Source organism: Poecilia reticulata, linkage group LG3 (assembly GCF_000633615.1).
Source record: "Poecilia reticulata strain Guanapo linkage group LG3, Guppy_female_1.0+MT, whole genome shotgun sequence".
NCBI classification, from domain to species: domain Eukaryota; kingdom Metazoa; phylum Chordata; class Actinopteri; order Cyprinodontiformes; family Poeciliidae; genus Poecilia; species Poecilia reticulata.
The window spans coordinates 17,109,863-17,128,769 of NC_024333.1; the positions used below are offsets into that span (position 1 = coordinate 17,109,863).

The 18,907-nt window shown below is 39.7% G+C and overlaps 1 protein-coding gene across 6 annotated transcripts in view; it reads left to right on the plus strand.

Annotated features, from left to right (window-relative positions):
• The window catches only part of sox6 (SRY-box transcription factor 6), a 138,957-nt gene that overhangs the window by 4,549 nt on the left and 115,501 nt on the right, over window positions 1-18,907 (plus strand). For all 6 annotated transcript variants that reach the window (XM_008405228.2, XM_008405227.2, XM_008405230.2 and 3 more), the window contains exon 2: window positions 17,397-17,467. The gene's annotated coding sequence lies outside the window, so the exon portion shown is untranslated. The remainder of the gene's footprint in view (window positions 1-17,396; window positions 17,468-18,907) is intronic.

The window sequence follows — 18,907 nt, forward strand, 5'->3', positions numbered from 1 at the left end:
GTTATGTTACAGTTGGATAAATGTTTTTTCATATTGCTCATTTTCACAAAATTTATTTGGGGTTTAATTGTGAAATCTGCTCCGTTTTGGAGAGTAAATGTTTGCTTAGAAATCTGCTGTTTGATGAAGCTCATGGGACAAACTCTCCAGAGGTCATTTGAAAGCATTATTTTATTTCGAATTTAATATATCTATAATAATAGAAATAAAATCGGGTATATATTTTTTCATACACAAGCCATGCCGTGATGCAAATTAAAGTGTGTATGCAGGTTTCTTTTAATGGCACTGCTCTGCAGCTGCAAGGGCTACACGGTCTGGTTGCATATTTATTCCTCACATAATCTGATATTTAGAACAGTCAAGAAAAGAGATTTTATTTCTTACTTGAGTGAATCGATGCAGTGATGCAATGAAAGCAATAACAGTGTTTTACAAATGTGATTATTTTACACAAATTCAGCATTTGTATCGAGTTTCATCAATCTTAAATGTGTGTGTGTGTGTGAATATGACTATGAGTGGTAGAGACCCTTTTTGCCTAAGTGTGTTCCCGTGAGTGAGTTATACTTTCCCTCTCCTTTACAAGCATGTCTTCACTCTTCTGCTGAAAAAAAAAAAAAAACGACATTCTGCGTCACTCAAACAATTATAACGGTACAACCGAGACACTTCGCGGTGCTTTATCTTGATATGGCAAGTGCTGGGATGTGCTATGGGATGTGACCAGGGAGAGTGAAGCATTGTTGAGGAAGGGGAGCGATTTGGGTGGCGCAGCGGGTACCAGTTACTTCTTCTGTGACTTGATGATAAACAAGATGAGAAGGAGGTAAACAACAGCAGGCTCCGTAAAGGTAGAGGGGGAGTACAGCAGAAGGCTGGAGGACCACAGGAGATAATAAAGGTGGCAGCACATGTTGTGACATCTGTCTTTCTAAGTGTTATCTAATTTGTCGTAGAATATCTCAACAATGATCAAAACTAATGGGGAGATGCCATGGCGTATCCGCGCGCGTGTGTGTGTGTGTGTGTCTGGGGTGGAGTGTGTTGGAAGGCGGTTATTTATTTTTTTTGTTTAATATAAACTTTCAAATTAGTTGGTGTTATTTTATGAGTCAAATTCAATAAATGAACAAAATCTCCTCCTGTTTGACTTTTTTTTCCCCCACATGGAAAAAAAACGATGAAACAGAGGTTCAGCTGTGGTGCAAAGGACACATAGAGGGTCATTATGTCCATGCAGAGAGTGTAACAGATAGACAGCAAAACATCAGCTGCTTCAAAAAAAAGCATCATGGGTTTCTAGCAGGCTGAATTCCTTTCCTCTTGAATGCAGGTTTGTCTAATGTTAAATCATCTTCTGAGTTACAGGTTATGTTTTTAATAGAAAAACATTGCCCGCAGTGTGTGTATGTGCGCGTGTGTGTGTGTGTGTGCGCAGGCACTTACTGAACATCAACACGGTCAGTTCAGGGTGGGGGGGATTTTTCTTACTTGATTAGATCTTCATGTCCCTCTGGTTGCTGTAAGTGAACAGTATTGCTGACATTAAAGGATTACAGATGAAAAAAAAATCTAAATATGTGTATCATCACAGGAACTGCATAATTGCACAAGTAACCTAAGTGGCCCATTTTGATCTGTATCATTCACTCTCCCACTGAATATGTTTTTCTCAAAATAATTGGACATTTTCTTTCAGTCCATAGCATAGTTGCGCATAATTAAGTTTGACTTCAAAATGCAACAGACTCAGCTATGGTAAGTAGCCCCGTGTTTTTTTTTTTTTTTTAATACATTTTAATTTTTTTTTTATATCACACATTAATATGTAGAATTAATTGGAAGGGCGTCGGTGGCCGCATGTCTCCGACACGGGTCCAGGCCAGTAATCAGGTGGAGGAATTAGCGGGGCTCATTGTTTTTTATGAATCAAATGAAGATTTGTACAGTGGCTGTGTGAAGATGGTTGCCTGAATTTCCATTTCAAAGAGGCACACAGTGCAGCCGGGCAGTAATTAAAATGTGGTGGATTTTGGAGTCCCTGCACACACACGTACGTACAGAGCACATACACATACACAAACATTAGTGCACACTCTCCCCTTCTCCGTCTCCCTTTCCTTCTCTCTCTCTCTGCCTCTCTCTCTCACTCTCTCTCTCTAACACACACACACACACGCACGCACGCACACACACACACACACACGCACACACACATGCACACACGCAAGCATGCAAAGCTTATAAACCAAGGTTGAGACCTGTCAGCTTGTGTGAAAAGAGTGCAGGTGGTTGAAACTGAATTTTAGGCAAACACTCATGTTCCTCTTGTGGACATTTAGGAACACAAGTTAACGCAAGGTTATCAAAAAAATAAATAAAGGGTTAGAAAAAGGAAAAGAAAAGAAAGCAATTTTAAAAGTTGTCTTTTCGTTCTCGTAGTTTTAGGGAACATCACGATTGCTGAAGTTTGAGAGTCGTGCATAAATTATTTTTGTCTCTGTCTTGCAAGCTGCGGTCATGGTGCATTTTTAAACTTTAGTCACAGAAAGTATGCAAAATTTGTATTTGTCAGTGGATGCGTAATCGTTTCATACATGGACGGATATGTTATGTGTGTGGTTTCTAGTGACCTTGCTGCAGAATGCGATGACTTAAAAAAATGTGGAGGAAGAAAGCTGGGATCTTCTGCCCCAAGTGCTTTCAGCCTTAGCAGAATTGTGAAAACCTCCAAAGACCTGAGAGCGCGTCTTGTGAGCGGACAAGGGAGAAGAGATTAGTGTAATGTGGGTTCTTGCTCTGCTCCCTCACAAAAGCTTCACAACAAGCCTCTTCCTTGCGATCCTCGGCATTGTGTTTGTATTAGACCATCCCGTGGGTGAGCCAAACCCTTGGAGAAAGCAGCTATAACTTGATCCAGCAAGGGCATAAACAACAAAAAAAAAAGATATAAGAGGAAGATGTAGGAGGAACCCACTGAACATTTAAGTTCCTTATGTTTTACAAGTTACCCCTTTTGCAAGCAGTGGTTTTAGAAAAGAGTAATAATTTTTGTTCACAAGCAACACTGCTCTCCATGGTCTGTCAAAGCTAAACAATTAGGCATTATCCAGCTGGTGGAAGCAAGCAGTCGGCTTGGCATCTGCTTGCTTCATCTGACACAAGATGTAAAATATGTTTCATGGTTGTGACTGAGGAAGCCAACATGACTTCATTACTGCGTGGTCCAGCTCTACGGATGCAGTGAGCTTTTCTGCTGGCACATCATTGTTTTCCGATCTGATTTGCAACTCAGTTTCTGAGTGGATATTAGCTTGTTTGGAGAGTGAACTGGTGCATGCAAAAACCCCTCGAGAAGCATATTTTGAAAGTCTTTTTTCTTTTTTTTTTAAGACAGGCCTCACCAGAGCCTCACTCTGCCAGTGCTTCTAAGTTTTAATCTCTTCACAGTGTGTGTGTGTGTGTGTGCGTGTGTATGCGTGTGTCGACGTTCTTGGATGGAAACAAATGCTGATCACCCACTTGCATCATGGAGCAGCTACTGTGACATCTAAACCAGGCGAGAAAATTATGGAAAAAATGGATGTATTGGGCCGGCAGTCAAATTCTCAACAGTTTTTTCTGTGGAAAACGTTAATGTACGGTGCCAAAAATAAATCAAAGTGACAAAGAGGGAGGGTGCGGGAATAGATGGTAATGTTCTTGTGGCTGAAATTTTGATGAAGTTAACCATAGCATCTCTTCAAGCCTGGGCCTTTTGTTTCCTTTCTGAATCATCTCTTTATGGGCTAAAACTTGGATGTGCTGCAAAGGATTTGCTTTTAATGTACATCATGAGAAAATGGCTTCTGCAACAAGCAAGCACAAGCTTTCTTATCCTCCTCTTTGTCTGTCTTTGTAATCCTTTCACACGCGCACCAAGTAAATGGACAAGGGTGTTAGTGAAAAGATGATCTAAGAGCAGACTCTCCAATACTTAAGACTCTACACAGATAAACATGGTGCAGCAGGTCCATCTAATTTTGAGAAAATAGATTAAACTAATTTTCTTTAGCTTAAATATTTTTTTTTTATCCAAAAACAAAGATATTTCATACCTGCAAAGATTGTGGAGTTTAATTGTTTTAGTAAAATGACATTTTATATGCTTGTTTTAAAAAAAATTATTATTATTATTTTAATATTGACAATCACTGTTTAGAAATAACTGTTGAGTGCTTTGGAAACGTCTCAACGGGTGTTAAATTACACTTGAGGGACCGCTGCCTCGTGCAGCTACACATTCGTAAGCAAAATGAGCCATAGCGATCCAAGCAACACAACACTTTCGCAGTAAAACCAAAGAAAGTAGCATTTGTGATAAACTACATCTTGAATGGGACCAAAAAAAACCCAGAAATCTGCTGAAATGACAGAGAGCTTGCGGTCTGGCTGAATAGTAAATTTCCCATGAGGCTCTTTGACAATCTGTAGGGAGAGCCTCTCTGGCACACGCCACCCACCCACATACAATATACCCACACACACGCACACGCACACACACACACACACACACACACACACGCACACACACACACACACAGAGAAAACGGAGCGATGTTTCTGCCAGGCATTATGGGTATAGAAACATCTGGGAGGAGGCTCGCCAGCAGCGGGGTGATTGACAGGTTGGTGAGAACAGATGAAGGTGTCAGGTATTTTAGTCTTTTTTTTTTCTTTTTCCAATCAAACAGGATGAATGAAAGATGGTGTATATCTATAGAAGTACGATGAGAGAAATTCAGGGAGGAAAAATGGACAGATTTATAAAAACGGTGCATTGTCATCAAAAGTCTTCCTACAATGTTTTACAATCATATGCTTCTCAATAACTTTCTAGCCAAAGCTCGTTTGTCAGAAAAAAAGTCTTTAGCTTTGACTTGATAAAAAACACTACATCTCTTGTAAGTGTTTCCGAACTTTAAGAACCACAACCTTTCATTACAACTCCCTGGATGTCAAGTATTGATCTGTTCCTCGGCTTAAAAGAACAAAACTAAAATCCCCCAAACCCAAGGAAGTGTTATAAAGTATGACCAGATTTTAACCCATAATAATCCAGGGGTTGTCAATCAAAACAACAATCTGAAGAATTACATTACTTTATTGAGATATGTTTACTTAAAATTTAGCATAGAATAGAAGACTTTTGTCATTCCACTCAAACAGTACAACAAAACTGATCCAATTACAACAGCAAAAATCTTGATCCTTCCAAGAATTTTTATATGCAACTTGCTAGTAAATTTATTGGTCAGAGTTCCTTTATACTAGCAATCAACTGAAAATGCAGTGTCCATAATTTAAAAGTGATGTAATTGTCCATATTTGTTTACCTAAACTTGTGACCCAAGCATCATTTAGATATAGCTGGCATTATCTACAAAATTAGCAATCTCAAAATCGAAATGCAAAACCTTGGACGAATCAAACTACAGTGTGAACAAGGTACATTCAAGACTCAAAATCAAAACTGTTGATTTCCAATATGTTTGCAGAAAGTTTGTGCACAACCAAACTTCCACCTAATGTCGTTTTTGTTGCTGATTGAAGTAATGAGCACTTTTTAAAAAAACATTTCTTGTGATTGTCATGTGTGCTTATACATTAATGAGTGATGTGCTTAAATTAATTTCACCCTAATAATTTGACTATGAACAAATTTCTCACACTGCAATCTGAAGTACAGGAGGTAGAGTGGAAACTCGAGTCCATATTGGATTAACTTTATTTCACTTTGATTATTTAGATAAATGCATTTAAGACCAAGATTTTTTTTTAAATGTAGTTACAGAAATTTCCCATCTTTTTTTCTGCGGCTTTGCTTTGGCTTGGGGTTTTGCCTCAGCAGGGTGAGAGGCTTTGTGTTCTTGGTTAGGGGTGGGGCTCAGGGTATACATTGGGGGAAGTACAATGTTCCTCCTCATGCTTGAGAAAAGCTAAATTTATTGGTTACCATCTGCAGGGTGGAGGAGTTTGGGTTATGGCCAGGCCAAAGAAAGGCTTCTAATTAAACAGTCATCATTATCAACTTATGGTCAGTGATCATCGTCCCCAACATTGGTTCTCCAAGATGAACATGGGATCGCTGAGGCTTTTCCATGAAGCCAGTTCTGGACTGAATTAGAATACAAGAAACAGGAGGAAAGCGCTAGTGAGAAGATTCCCCCCCCCACACTCGACAGAACGAGCAGAATATATCCACTCAGGTTTAAACAATTATCTAACATCAGAAAAACCAGCAGAGCCTCAGCGCTGGCACAGCTATCCCGCTATGGTTTAAGACATGACCAAGTGTCGCATGTAAGCAGAGCTTTCGATAATTTCAATTAGTGTAAGAGGGGTGTGCCTGCAGTATCGGTATCACTGCTGCTGGAGGAGCTTTGCTTTGAGGTTGACAGCCCCTTAATATAGTATTTCATGGTTTGATGTGTGAGTGACACACAGACGCTCCAAGAGGATGGCAAAATGGTTTATTAGGACCTAATTAGAGCCCTGTGATTAAAGGGGAAGTGACTGTGATTAGGAGACCTGCAGATGATGTGGAAACATGGATGAATATTCAGTGAAGAAAAAAAAAGTAACACACACGCAGTGCGTATTAGCCTGCAGGTATTCGAAAGTGTGTGAGTGGGTGTGTTGTAGATTTTCTGTGCGCCTCTGAGCCTCGTCTCCCTCGGACCAACCGTGTTGTGGTATCATCTCTACAGCGGAGGAGCTTTATGGCTTAAGCTATTAGGCACAAAATGAAAAGCCGAACACGGAACTGCAAATTCACATTTGATGTTGTTCTCTTGAGTACATCCGACACATGACGAGCAGCTTCTGGAACTCAAAAAAAGAGAGAGAGAGAAAGAGAGAGAGAAATGCAGGTGAACGCATTTTGTTTCATAGTTTAATTCTAGCATGTGAGTGGATTTTCACAGCCAATTTAACATGAAACATGAGGAATGGTGTACAAAGCCTCATCTACTTTAGGAAGCCAATAGAATCACACATTCTTTTTTCACTTTGGAGCATGCTCTGTTTATTCAGAGATAAATGGCCTTCATTAATGGAGAGATGACTGTTGGATTTTCTTTCTGTTCGCCTCACCATCCTGTAACTTTTCCAAATCCGCGATAGTTTTCGGTATAAGAAAAAAAAAAACATTCAGAGGACTGTTTTGAAGACTGGAGATTGTCAGCAGGGCCTTGAGATTTTACAATTTCACAACTGACTTCCTTCTTAAAATGACACTGGCTTACCTGCCTATTACTCCCTTTGATTTCTACAGTACATGCTTCTGCGCTCTGAGAGGTATTCATAATAAGCTTAAACTCCACTGGCTTCGTTGCTAAAGGGGGTGCTTATCTCTCTGCTATTCAGGAGAAAGAAGGGTAATATTTTTTCCAATTTCAACATTTTACTGTTTGGCCACACTCTGCCCAAAACCACATCAGAAAGGGGGCGGTTGGATAGCACACATGGACACACACGTGGACACTAACTCGAGTGTGCGTTTATCACATATGCACACACACTCCATTCAGAACTGTTCTGTGATAAAAAAAAATATTTTAACAGCTTGAATACTGAGCTCCACGTTTTTCATCAAATGTAGTTCTGTGATAATTCTTTTCTTTCTTTAGCTTTTAACTAAAAGCTGCTTGCACGCTTTCTTAACTTGCGCTTGTCTCATGTGGTTAAAATATGGCTTGTTGCAGAAAACCAATCCTTACCTCGTCTTACTTCAGGACTTGACACACATTTTAAACTATTAACATTTTCGTTTTTCCAACCACAGGAATGCTTCAAGTAGCTTCGACGAAAATACTCATATTCAACGTAAAATATATGTGAAAAGCAGTTTGTGGTGAGCAGCGGTAGCACTTTTGCTTGGGGGCACCGTAATAAGAAACATGTGTTTGCAAGTGAAAAGGAAATATATTTCTTGTGACCCACCTGTTGTGCTGTTAACACCAGATTCAAGTTAATATCATGTGGACAGCTGCCTCTGAGGGCCTCCTCCTATGTCGCTCTTCGTCTGCAACGACACCTGGAGCTCCTTGGCCTGACGCTGAGGCCAGCGAACTTTAGCCCGACGAAAATGCCTAAGCAGAAAAACTAAACCTTTGCAATAACAACAACATAATTCATCTAGGTGCAGTTTTTTTTATAAACTTTGTCTTTCTGCTACACTTCATAGTTTGCTCCAGATAATAGTTTTTTTTTTTTTTGGGTGAATTTTTATGTCTCAGCTCAATGCCTTGCAGCCTGGGCTTGCTGAGTTTCTCAGTTTTACCATTGCTTGTGCCATGGCGTAATGGGCGTCCAGGACATGATGGGAATATAATAACAGCTTGACAGTGTTTTTCTTACCCCCTCCCTCTGCGCTAAAAGTGAAACCCATCCAGAAACGTGGAATATATAGGGACTGGCTGTGATGTCAGTTGTTATTGCTGGATATGCAAAGTAGTAAATTTTGAAGTATTTTCCACAATCTGCTGCGCAGAGAGCATTATGTCACAAAGGCCACATTGTAGCTTGTTGGGTGTAGAGCCCCTTTCTCATTCTCTTGTTCTGTGCCCCTCTTGGCCACCTTCTGTGCTTCCAGTCCAGACTGCAGCCTCTCTTCATGCCCATTTCCTCTCTTTGTGCTGAAATCAATTGACAATAGAACTATATGGTATCTTACATAATGGGTAAAATCTTTCATTTAAATTGCAAAAGAATAAATAACCAAGAATGTCGCTTGGTTCTGCGCTCGTGATTAAGATTTATGCCTTGGCACATACAAAACAACTCGAAGCATTTTATGAACAACTTAACTTGAACTACTGAGTGTAATTGATTTGAAGTTTTTTTTTCCTTTTTTTTATTCCTTTGCTGCATGGTTCAGACTGGAATGCCGGCTCTTTTCAATACAGTTTGGAATGGAAGAGCTTCCTGTTTTCTGCTAATTAAATTTGCCGCTAACATATGCTGGCAAGAACCTCTTACCTTGTTTGACTTATTTATTGCCTGGCTGTAGAGGTAATTTGACCTTTCAATTCAAAGACCCTTTTTTAATCCAGAAAAGGAGTGTTAAAGTCAATTAGAACGGTAATCAGTGGCTCAAACACTACATTTGTTTCCTATGACGAGACAAGCAAAGCAGAGGCTTGCCCTGAGCTCCTTTTCCTCATCTTCTGGCCCTCCAACCTCCTCCAGGACGAAAATCAGGGCTAAAAGAGGAGAAGGAAATGGGGCTGAGGCATGAAAAAAAAAGAAGAGAAGGAGAGAATGAGAAACAAGGGAGAGAGGAAGGCTCCCCTACGGTTCCTGCCATGTCACCGGAGATTTGTGTCCTCCTTTTAAATCATTTCCCTCTTTAGAAGATTAAGAAGGCAGAAATATTCCTAAACTGATCATTTCCTTTCCTCCTAAATGGACTCATTTGCATTTGAAAACACCGCCATTAATTGTGGGTTTCAAGAAATAAAAGACAAATGACCTCTGTAAAAAACAAAAAAAACCCACAAAACCAAAAGGTTGTAATATTAATTGTCTGAGTAATTGGGGCAGGAGAGGCAGAGCGAAGAACTAACATTATCATCAGATTTAGACTGTGGCCGAATGCACTTTGGCCTTGTTTTTATTTACGCCAAGTGTAAATCTTATAAGATTTCAGTCATTTTTTTTTTCCTGAAAGAAGTTTCCTTCTGGTTAAATAGATTACTGAACCATTAATTTGGTTCAGTAATCCACCAAAAGAAAGAAAAAATTAAAAACTGTAGCTGGATTGGTTTGTAGATTGCAGTTTTAACCAGATCCAGACAAACAGAGAGAAATGCTGTTATAACACGGAGAACAGCGTTGAGTGACTTTCCCCAACTTGGATTATTTTCCCATCTCCTACATGCAAAGACTTAATGCTAAAACTTATTCGACTTGCAACTGCAATCAATATTTGCCAATTGATAATCTGTGACCATAACACAAGACTTTGTTGGAAAAGAATTGCATGCTTTCCCCGCCCCTCTGAAAACGAGGAAAAGTGCAGGATAATTTGTGGACTCCAATGCCTTGTTGTAACCTGATCATTTATGGATCAGTTGTTTTCTTTCTGGTTTAATTCACCATGTGATTGATTTTCAGCGCAGTACCGATGGAAAACATCCACGCTAAACCGCTTCCGAGATGGAGAATCATTTGAATACAGATGCTCGCGGCTTAGGCCTTGTAACTGGAAACCACTCAGAGCCCGGAGACAATTGCAGGTTGATTATGTTGCTTCTAACAGAAGTTGCAAGTCTTTTGTAAGGCAGACATATTTGCATCTAAATGCTTATTGTAGACATCTAAACAGCATAAAGCGTGATTGTAAACGCCAGCTGTTGGGCCGTACTCAGGAGTGAAATAAAAAAAAAAAAAAAAAAGGAAAATTGAGATGGAAATGTGCAAATTATTTTCAAACACTGGAACTGAAATCAATAAAGGGAGAAATGTTGGTTTGCTGGTTGTACATTTTCATCGGATTTGTTTATACAATCACATATGAGCCTATTTACAGTTAGCACTGTATGTTGATTTTTACTGCGCGGAGACCCGTTTGTGTTCATGCTCTTTTATTATTTGGTTACTGCTGCAGGCTCTTTGATCCCCCACGTCGCCGCACAAAAACACGCACGCACGCACACACACGCACGCACGCACGCACGCACGCACGCACGCACGCACACACACACACACACACACACACACACACATGCTTTAAACAAAGTTGCATTACAAATGTCAGAATTTCTGCTCAGATAATTTAGCAGATTTCGTACATAAAACAGCTGTTACGACACATTATCCAGAGCTACTTCTTTTGGTCGCTTGTGTTTGCAGACAGTTATGAACACGTCACTCTTTCCTTTGGAAGGAGTTGTTTGCGTGCATGTAAGCGCGGTCACATATACGTGGGTATTCACGTGAATGTGCGTGCGTGGTGCCCCAAAACGGAGTGATGCCCCTGCTGATTCTGCTCCTCCAGCCCTTTGTCCCGCAGCACTCAGTGTGTCTACCTCCTCAGGAGACTGTCAGGCTTCTCTAGTGTGGCTCCACAAAGGCCCAGCCTCCTTTGAGGTGTTAAAAACTTCCATTTATGCATCTCCCTGGACAAAAAAAAAAAAAAAAAAAAAAAAAAAAGCACAGAGCCCATTTGAGTCCAGTAGCAACACAGACAGACATTGTGGCCACGCTTCTCTAGCACTCATTTCACAGATTCTAAAACCAGTATGTGGTGAACAGGATTTGAGGGGCTAAAGTGCCCCACGAGGGCCAGGCGATAAGAGGGGAGAAACGCCACCGTGTAGTAAACTAGAAGATGGGTCCAGGAAAATAAACACATTACCTGGGAGAGAGGAAGAGACTTGTTTTCATACCCCTGACCCTCCAACCCCCCCAACTCACGCACAAACACAAAGCCCCACGCCGAATGAGAAAGAGACAAGGATAGGAAAAGAAAAAGGAAAGGAAATACGTGTATATACCTTGGAAGTTAAGAAAAGGGCTCCTTGGCGTGCCAAAAGACAAGCTTATTCTGTTCTCTCTCTTCACAGCCTTTGGAGTAAAAATAATGTTAGAGGAAAGAAAGAAAAAAAAAACACCCTGAGTTGCACAGCAGCCTCTTAGGAACCATTGGGAGTGAAAGCTGTCTACTGTGGAGGAAAACACTCTTTCTGGGTGGTTGTTTCTCTCCTTTCACTTCACCTCAACACTGTTACTGAATGAACAGACTTTTATTCCTGGTAAGCAATACAAAGAAAATGACAGATAATGTACTTGCTTAAGCATATGAAAGCTCTGTTCATCCACTGTGAGGTGTATCTACCAACCTTGTAGCAAACTCACAGCAAGGAAGCCACAGCTCTTCTTCCTCAACTTACATCAGCTCTGCCAAAACATACTGGCCACTGTTTCACTCTCAACAAAGATATTTTAACAGGAGTGACATTCTGGTAGTCATTCTTGACACACAGGCGTGAAACGTTTTGTGAGTGTCTGGTCTGATGTATTTCAGTGTCAGTGTCAGGAGACAGAGAAAGAAGGAGAGAGAGAGAAAAAAAGGAGCCCCGGCAGTCTGAGAGAAACAGAGGAAAGATAAAACGAGAGAGATTTGTAAGGCCGTGACAAGTAACGGTGAGCTGGAGTATATAACAGCTGTTTGCATGTGACTGACCACGTTTGCAGCACCAAATAACTCAATATCACAGTCTCTTGCAGAAATACAAATTGTCTTTCTGGTGTATAGTGGAGGATTTTTTTTTGTTCTTCACAGCTGCCTTGGAATGCCTTTAAGTCCTCTTACTTTTCACTATAGCAAAAAAAAAAAGAAAAAAAAAAGCCTTGTTCGCAGATGATCCGAGATCAATAGAAAAAAAATGCAGAGCTGGATACAGAACAGCCAATTTTACTTGTTCAGTTACAATATCAGACTTTTTTTTTTTGCCAGAACATTCTGGGCTTCACCTCTTTACCCCCAGCACCCCCCTCTCCTTAGCCTTTCCGCTATTTCCGCCGGGACCACTGTTACAGCCCCATCTCATTGCGTCCCAAAGTCCCTCGTGCAGTTTCCAGGCTGACTGTGTGGCTGCTGCTTCTGCAGAGATAACCACACTGCGCCCAGGTAGGGAGCAAGCCTACTGATGGCATAGATTACTCTATTGTCAAAATAACTAACTCTGCAGAATTCCTACTTTAGCGTGTTCGGACGAAGAGGAGAGTGAGGATTTGGGATGGAGGATTGGGAGGATTTTTATTTAGTTTTTTTTGATAAACGTGCTGCAGATCTGGACAAATTCCAAGCAGGACTTGAAGTAAAAGTTTTAGCTTGCTCATGCATATCCACACATAGCTGCAACACACATGCAGAGTATGCAGCAGGGACACATCATTCTATCGCAGAAAATACAAAAAATGCCCTAGCTAAAGGCTGAATTAATAGAAATCTAAGTGCGTTAATCACCGCTTGAACTAAGTCAGAACAGGCAAAGTAGGACAAAGTGTTGACCAGCGTTGACATGTTAAAATGTATTTTTGAAGAGAATCAAACTGTATGCAATAAAGCACCATGTAGTTAAATATGCTTAAATATAAGTCTGGAACTCTTGTCTCTAATTTATTTCTATTTGTTGAACTTCTCCAATTAAAATGTAAAAGATTCAGTACTTTCTGTCATCACTAAATCAGACCACTAATTTCATCTTACATTTCACAAATAAAAACTGAAATATTGTTTAAATGTGCTTCTATGATGATCTATAAATGAAGCTTCTGCAGGCAGAAGAAAGTCCGTTATTTTTATTTTTTTAAATAGGAGTTTGTTTTTACAATTAAATAGATTTATTTGTAAAATAAATTCATTTTTCCAAAATGGACAACCTGGAGAAATAGAAGAATGCACTATGACACATGGAACATGAGACAAACGAACAGAGACACATGGCTATGAAATGGTGGTTCAAATTGGTGAAGAGGAAAGTTGACAGAGGTCTTCAGCTTCAGGAAAAACAAAACGGCTCTAACCTGGGTTTAAAATATAACACTGATAGATCCTAATATTTCAAATTATATACCATACCAGTGCAACATTACCTTTTTCTCACCTATGGCTTTACTTTGTGGTTTTGTCTTGAGGTTGCAGCTTCTGTAAAACCTTCTCAGAAGTGGAATTCCTCACAGCTATAGCCGCAGCGTAGCTTTCAACTTAAGCTTTGTTTTGAAGAACTGGCACAGCTGGTGCAGGCTGTATTTTACAGTGATCATTGTTTCTGCATGTTCTTCTTTTAGTGATCAACTCCACGATCCGTGCATCTACAGAAATTGCTCCGGTTTGAGTTTACCACTATTTATTTAAGTTTCCTGGTTGGGGTTGGAGCTTCATGAAGAAAAGACAGTGAGAGGCGAACAGGAGTCAATCGTGGCCATGTAGTCTTAGGTTTTGGAGAGCTATTTAAAATTTGGGTCATTATTACGGGGGGGGGGGGGATGAGACTAAAAGTCAGACAGAGTAATATTCGGCACATTCCACACCAAACAAACACTTACAAAGTGAAGACTGTTAATATGAAATCCTTTACTGTGTTTCATTTTCTGTACAACAGGACTAGACTTAAATGGCAATAATAATTGATGTAGAGATTGAGGTTGTGATTTATACTCGGTATGTTATTCAAAGCACCAGTACTGTGCAAAGTGGTTCCATTAATTTATTTTTTTTGTTATTACGGTGTAAGTAAAAACTTTACTTACAGCTTGAGCTTTATTTGCTTCCAAGTATTTCTTCCTTAGTGAACATGCGTGCGAGTGAATGTGTGTGTGCAAAAGATTGCGATGCTATGCGGCCAGGGCTGAAGAAAAAGGGCACTCTTTGACTGAAATGCCACAGGTGACTGTGAGCTCTGTTTTTTTGCGCCTTTGATGTCCAGCTGCATCAGTCTGTTTGAAACTTGTTACCTGTGAGCAAAACCTCTGGTATTTTGAGTGCGGTGAGATCATTTCAGCGCAGTCCTCTTCCGTCTCACGTCGTTAACAATAGACAAAAAAAAAACGATTAACTGGAATTGGTTGTAAAAAAAAAAAAAAAAGAGAAAACGCACTGATGCTATAATATAATTGGTAATAAAGAGAGCTCATTTAACGTTTCTGAGCCCGAGGTGGGATATAAAAAGAGGCTCCTGCATGTTGCTGCAACAGTTGACACTGACTACTGAACACCAGAGATTCCTGCATTTGCTTCATTATAATATCATCTGGCTTTGCTCATTATTTACAATTATAAATTCTTTTGTGATTTTCCCCACTCCAAAAAAAAAAAAAAAAAGAAAATAATTAACTATAATAACCAGTGTATAAATAATGCAGCACCCCATGTCTTATTTATCTCTTTGTTCTCAATTAACATCAAATCATTATTTGAAAGGTTTGTTGTTATTATCACTCTCTGTGATTACAAGAGCTCTCAGTTAAATAGACAAAAGGGTTTACAGAGTTGCCATCTATGGAATATGTCCTTTATCCCACAGGCTGGGACTGTTGGTGTGCACTAATGGCTATTAAAAGTAAATTACGCGTATTTGTAAAGACAGGAATGGGTTGCTGCATATGGTGCTGGTTGAGAACGGTGAAATAGAGGAAAACTATTCAGGTTGCCAGTGAGGCTGCTCCTTTTATACCTGAGTTCCTGTTGCATTAAATAAACAAGACCTACAGCTGTGCTTATCAGGTTGTTTTTTTTTTCATTAACATTTTACTTTTGGAAATGAACTTTCTACGATAATATCTATGACAATAAAGTAAAGAATATCTTGTAAAAATGTGCAAACAATCTTTCAAGGATAAAAAAAAAAGATGTTTTTTTGTGGTGGAAGCAATGTGCCGCTGTATGGAGCAGCTTTCCATTCAGCTGAGGTCACAGGGGTCCCCTCACTCCCATTGTCACTTCTATAGCCTCAAGGCTGCCACATTCAGGCCCGTCTCACTCTGCTCGCCCTCCAGCCTCCCCCGCAGCAGATTCTGCTGTGCTCCGACAACAATGCTTCGGCCGTTCTATATATTTATCCAGCCTTGTTGATAGTGGCTTATTGGCCCCGGCAATGGAAGACTGAGGGGCTGCGCTGCAAATTAGTGACAGATCAGTTAAGCATGACCTCAAAAAACCCTTGGCCTTGTTTAATTGGCAGTGTAGAAGCAGACTAATTGTATAAATTGGCTGGTAATGAGATCCAGGCTTATTGTGAAAAACAAGATCATATGTGAAAATGAACACAAACAAGCCTTGAGCTTTTCCACCTCCTGGTCTGATGACTTCGTATTTCTGTGTTGTCAATTCTTCCCAATTGTTCTGAGTCAAATTCTTCTAAATGCCACCTTTTTTTAACAACAAAATATCAAAACCCTGAAACGTACATGCCCTGCGACGGACTGGTGACCTGTCCAGGTGGTACCCCGCCTCTCGCCCCACAGGCACCAGCACCCTTCGCAAACCCACTAGGGATAAGCATGTAGGATAACGGATAGATGGATGAAATGCACATACTCGTGACAATGAGTTGGTTTGGGAATTGTAGGCACTTTGTAAGAATGAAAAGGTCAGTGTCGAACTCTCAGGCAGTGATTGTTTGTTACCAGTCGTCTATATCGGGGAGCAAAAGGCAGAGTGCGTTACAATAATTCTAGCCAGTTGTGAGATGTGACTGCCTCCACTTCATTTAAAGCCTTAATGCAGCAACACAGTTTTTAACTGAGGAAACTTAAATAAACTTAAGAAGGTTGTCTAGTGAAAGTGTAGAGTGGATATATATTATTATAGCACTGAAACTTGTGGATAGAAAAGTGTTCAGTTTAAGGTGTTTTGAATTTTGCCCACTTCGGTTGGAGTTTTCTTCCTGATAAACAGGAAATCAGTTCTTTCCACCATTGCCATGTGTTTACTGAGGATAAGGGATTGCTGCAACGTTAATTTATCAATGTGATTAACTGTCCACTGCCACCACGTACTGGTCTGGAGTCTGGAGAAGGAATTGGTGCAAAGTCAATGACTCTAGGCAATTAGCTGTGCTTCCCTAATTAAGTAACCAAGGAATTATGTAATGTATGTAATTTCATTTGAATCTGCCTGTATGGTTGGATTGTATTGGATTACCTTGGAATATTTATATCTGGATATAAATTGGACTCATTTGTCCTTTAAAGTCCTAAGAGATGGCAGCAGCAATGGTGAATTAGTGCTATATAGATAAACAGAAATATCTTTTAGGACTCGTATAATTTGAAAGATCACATTGACAGTGTTTTTTACACAGTTGTCATTTTTAATAAAAAACGATCAGTTACAATTCTTACATAGTTCCAATGGTGTGCAGAAAAGAAAAGATGTCTCAGGTGGAGTGAATGTACTCTGGCCTGGAGCTTCATGTTGCTTTGTAAGCTCTCTAACAGAGTTACCGGCTCTTTAAGAGACACGCTTGAACTAGCAGAGCATGGCCTCCAAATAAATCACTAGGTGTCGGTGCTGGATGGAAGATGGAAAAGTGAAATAAAACAACTGGTTTATTATGCAAGCTATTTATTAGTGAAATCTGCAGATGGGATGGTAGATTAATGAGGTAGCTGAGGAGAGACTGCAGAGCAGACTTATATTATCGACAACTATGAGGACAGAGAGGCGCTACAGCTGTTTTAGCTCATCTGTCCCACAGTCAAGAGTTTTTGATCCCACTTGCCTTTTTGCAAACTGAAACGATTATAGCTATTTTTTAATTTGATGTTAATTTAGTCAAATGAAACTACACTCGAAGAATGTATGTATGTATAAAATGGTCTTTTTCTCTGTCACTCTCCAGGTTTTTTACATGAGTTCAAAGTCAACCAACCAGTGATCGCTGGAAGCTGGGGATTGAGTCTTTCAGTTTTTGTAAGTATCACTTTGCCTCTTCAGCTGTCTCTGTCTTGCCACGTCTCACACACCCCCGCTGCCTTTCACCCACACCGAACACCTGCATTAAATGAGGTGGACAATTAGATAGACTCACATTGTATGCACAATTAAACAGTTTCAGGCACAACAGTGCTGACAGACCCTTTTTCTCAAATATCAGCCTATTTTTGTTGGAATTGTGCATCGAAATTTATCTTTGGAAGCTTTACTTTAAACATCTAAAGAGACGTAGCAATATTTTTGTCGTGAAATCAGATGTACTTTAAAGCAGCGTTAAATACGCCTGGATCCTCTCTGCACGAATATTACGTTAACCCTCTTTTTGCAGCTGCAGGCAGTGCAGGTTTTCTAATGAAAATCTATCCACGATATTAAACAAATAAAAGTCAAGAACTTAGTTGATATTATTCTTCTCTTATAAATGTCATTGGAGTTGCCACGGGAATCATAATATTGTGGCTGGGAAGCTCCTCAATAACAGCTTTTGAAATGTCTGTCTGAATTCAAAGTTCACGGCCATTTACCATTGTTTGATCATGCTATTTCTCATCACACAATGCCTCCTGCTCACAGGAGAGCACACCTGTCAACCACAGACCTGATTCTAGCACTCAGTCATCTGTCAGTCAGGCTCCATTTAACAAGGAATGGATTTAAATACAAACTGGACATTTCACAATGTAAAATATATTAACAGCACTGCACAATAAATGATTAAAAGAACAGTTTATTGATACAGATTGCAATGATGTGGTATGGTATGATAATCTTTGGTAAGAATACTGTGGTTTTGTTTTATAAAACAGACATAGAGGGCACAATTTGCTTTTGTTTAAAGCAAAACAGAACAGATCATGTAAAACTGCATGTCAATTGGGCATGATAATTTGTTTTAATTTAAATAGTTTTTTCTTGTTTTACTTTTTGTCTGTTTGAAATAAAGAAAAAAAAAGAAAAAAAACCGTAAAAACCATTCGTACTGCTACTAAAATAAGACATGTTGATTTGATTAATACAGTTAACATTACTAAAAATATATTATAATTGTAATAACAGCTGCAGTTCTCAAGTTTTTAGAAAAAACATTACCTGAGTAAAGGGCCCAATACGATTGATGCATGGTTCGTTTTCTCACAGACCCTTCATGGTCCATAAGACACGCCGAGTAGACCTCCTGTAAAACTCCTCACGCTGCAGCAACATCATGGTGTTTGCTATGTGTGTGTTACAACAAAACAGTAAAGCACAGTCATTTTAGCAGAGAGGAATGACTACTACGTGCTCACAAGTTTGGAGGAGGAGAAAGTAATGATTGACAAGCTGGAGTATCTCATTTTTTTTTTCATTTACTTGTTTTTACCTTTTTACTATGGACCTTTTTGTGTCTGGAATAAAGATATGATATGATATGACAAC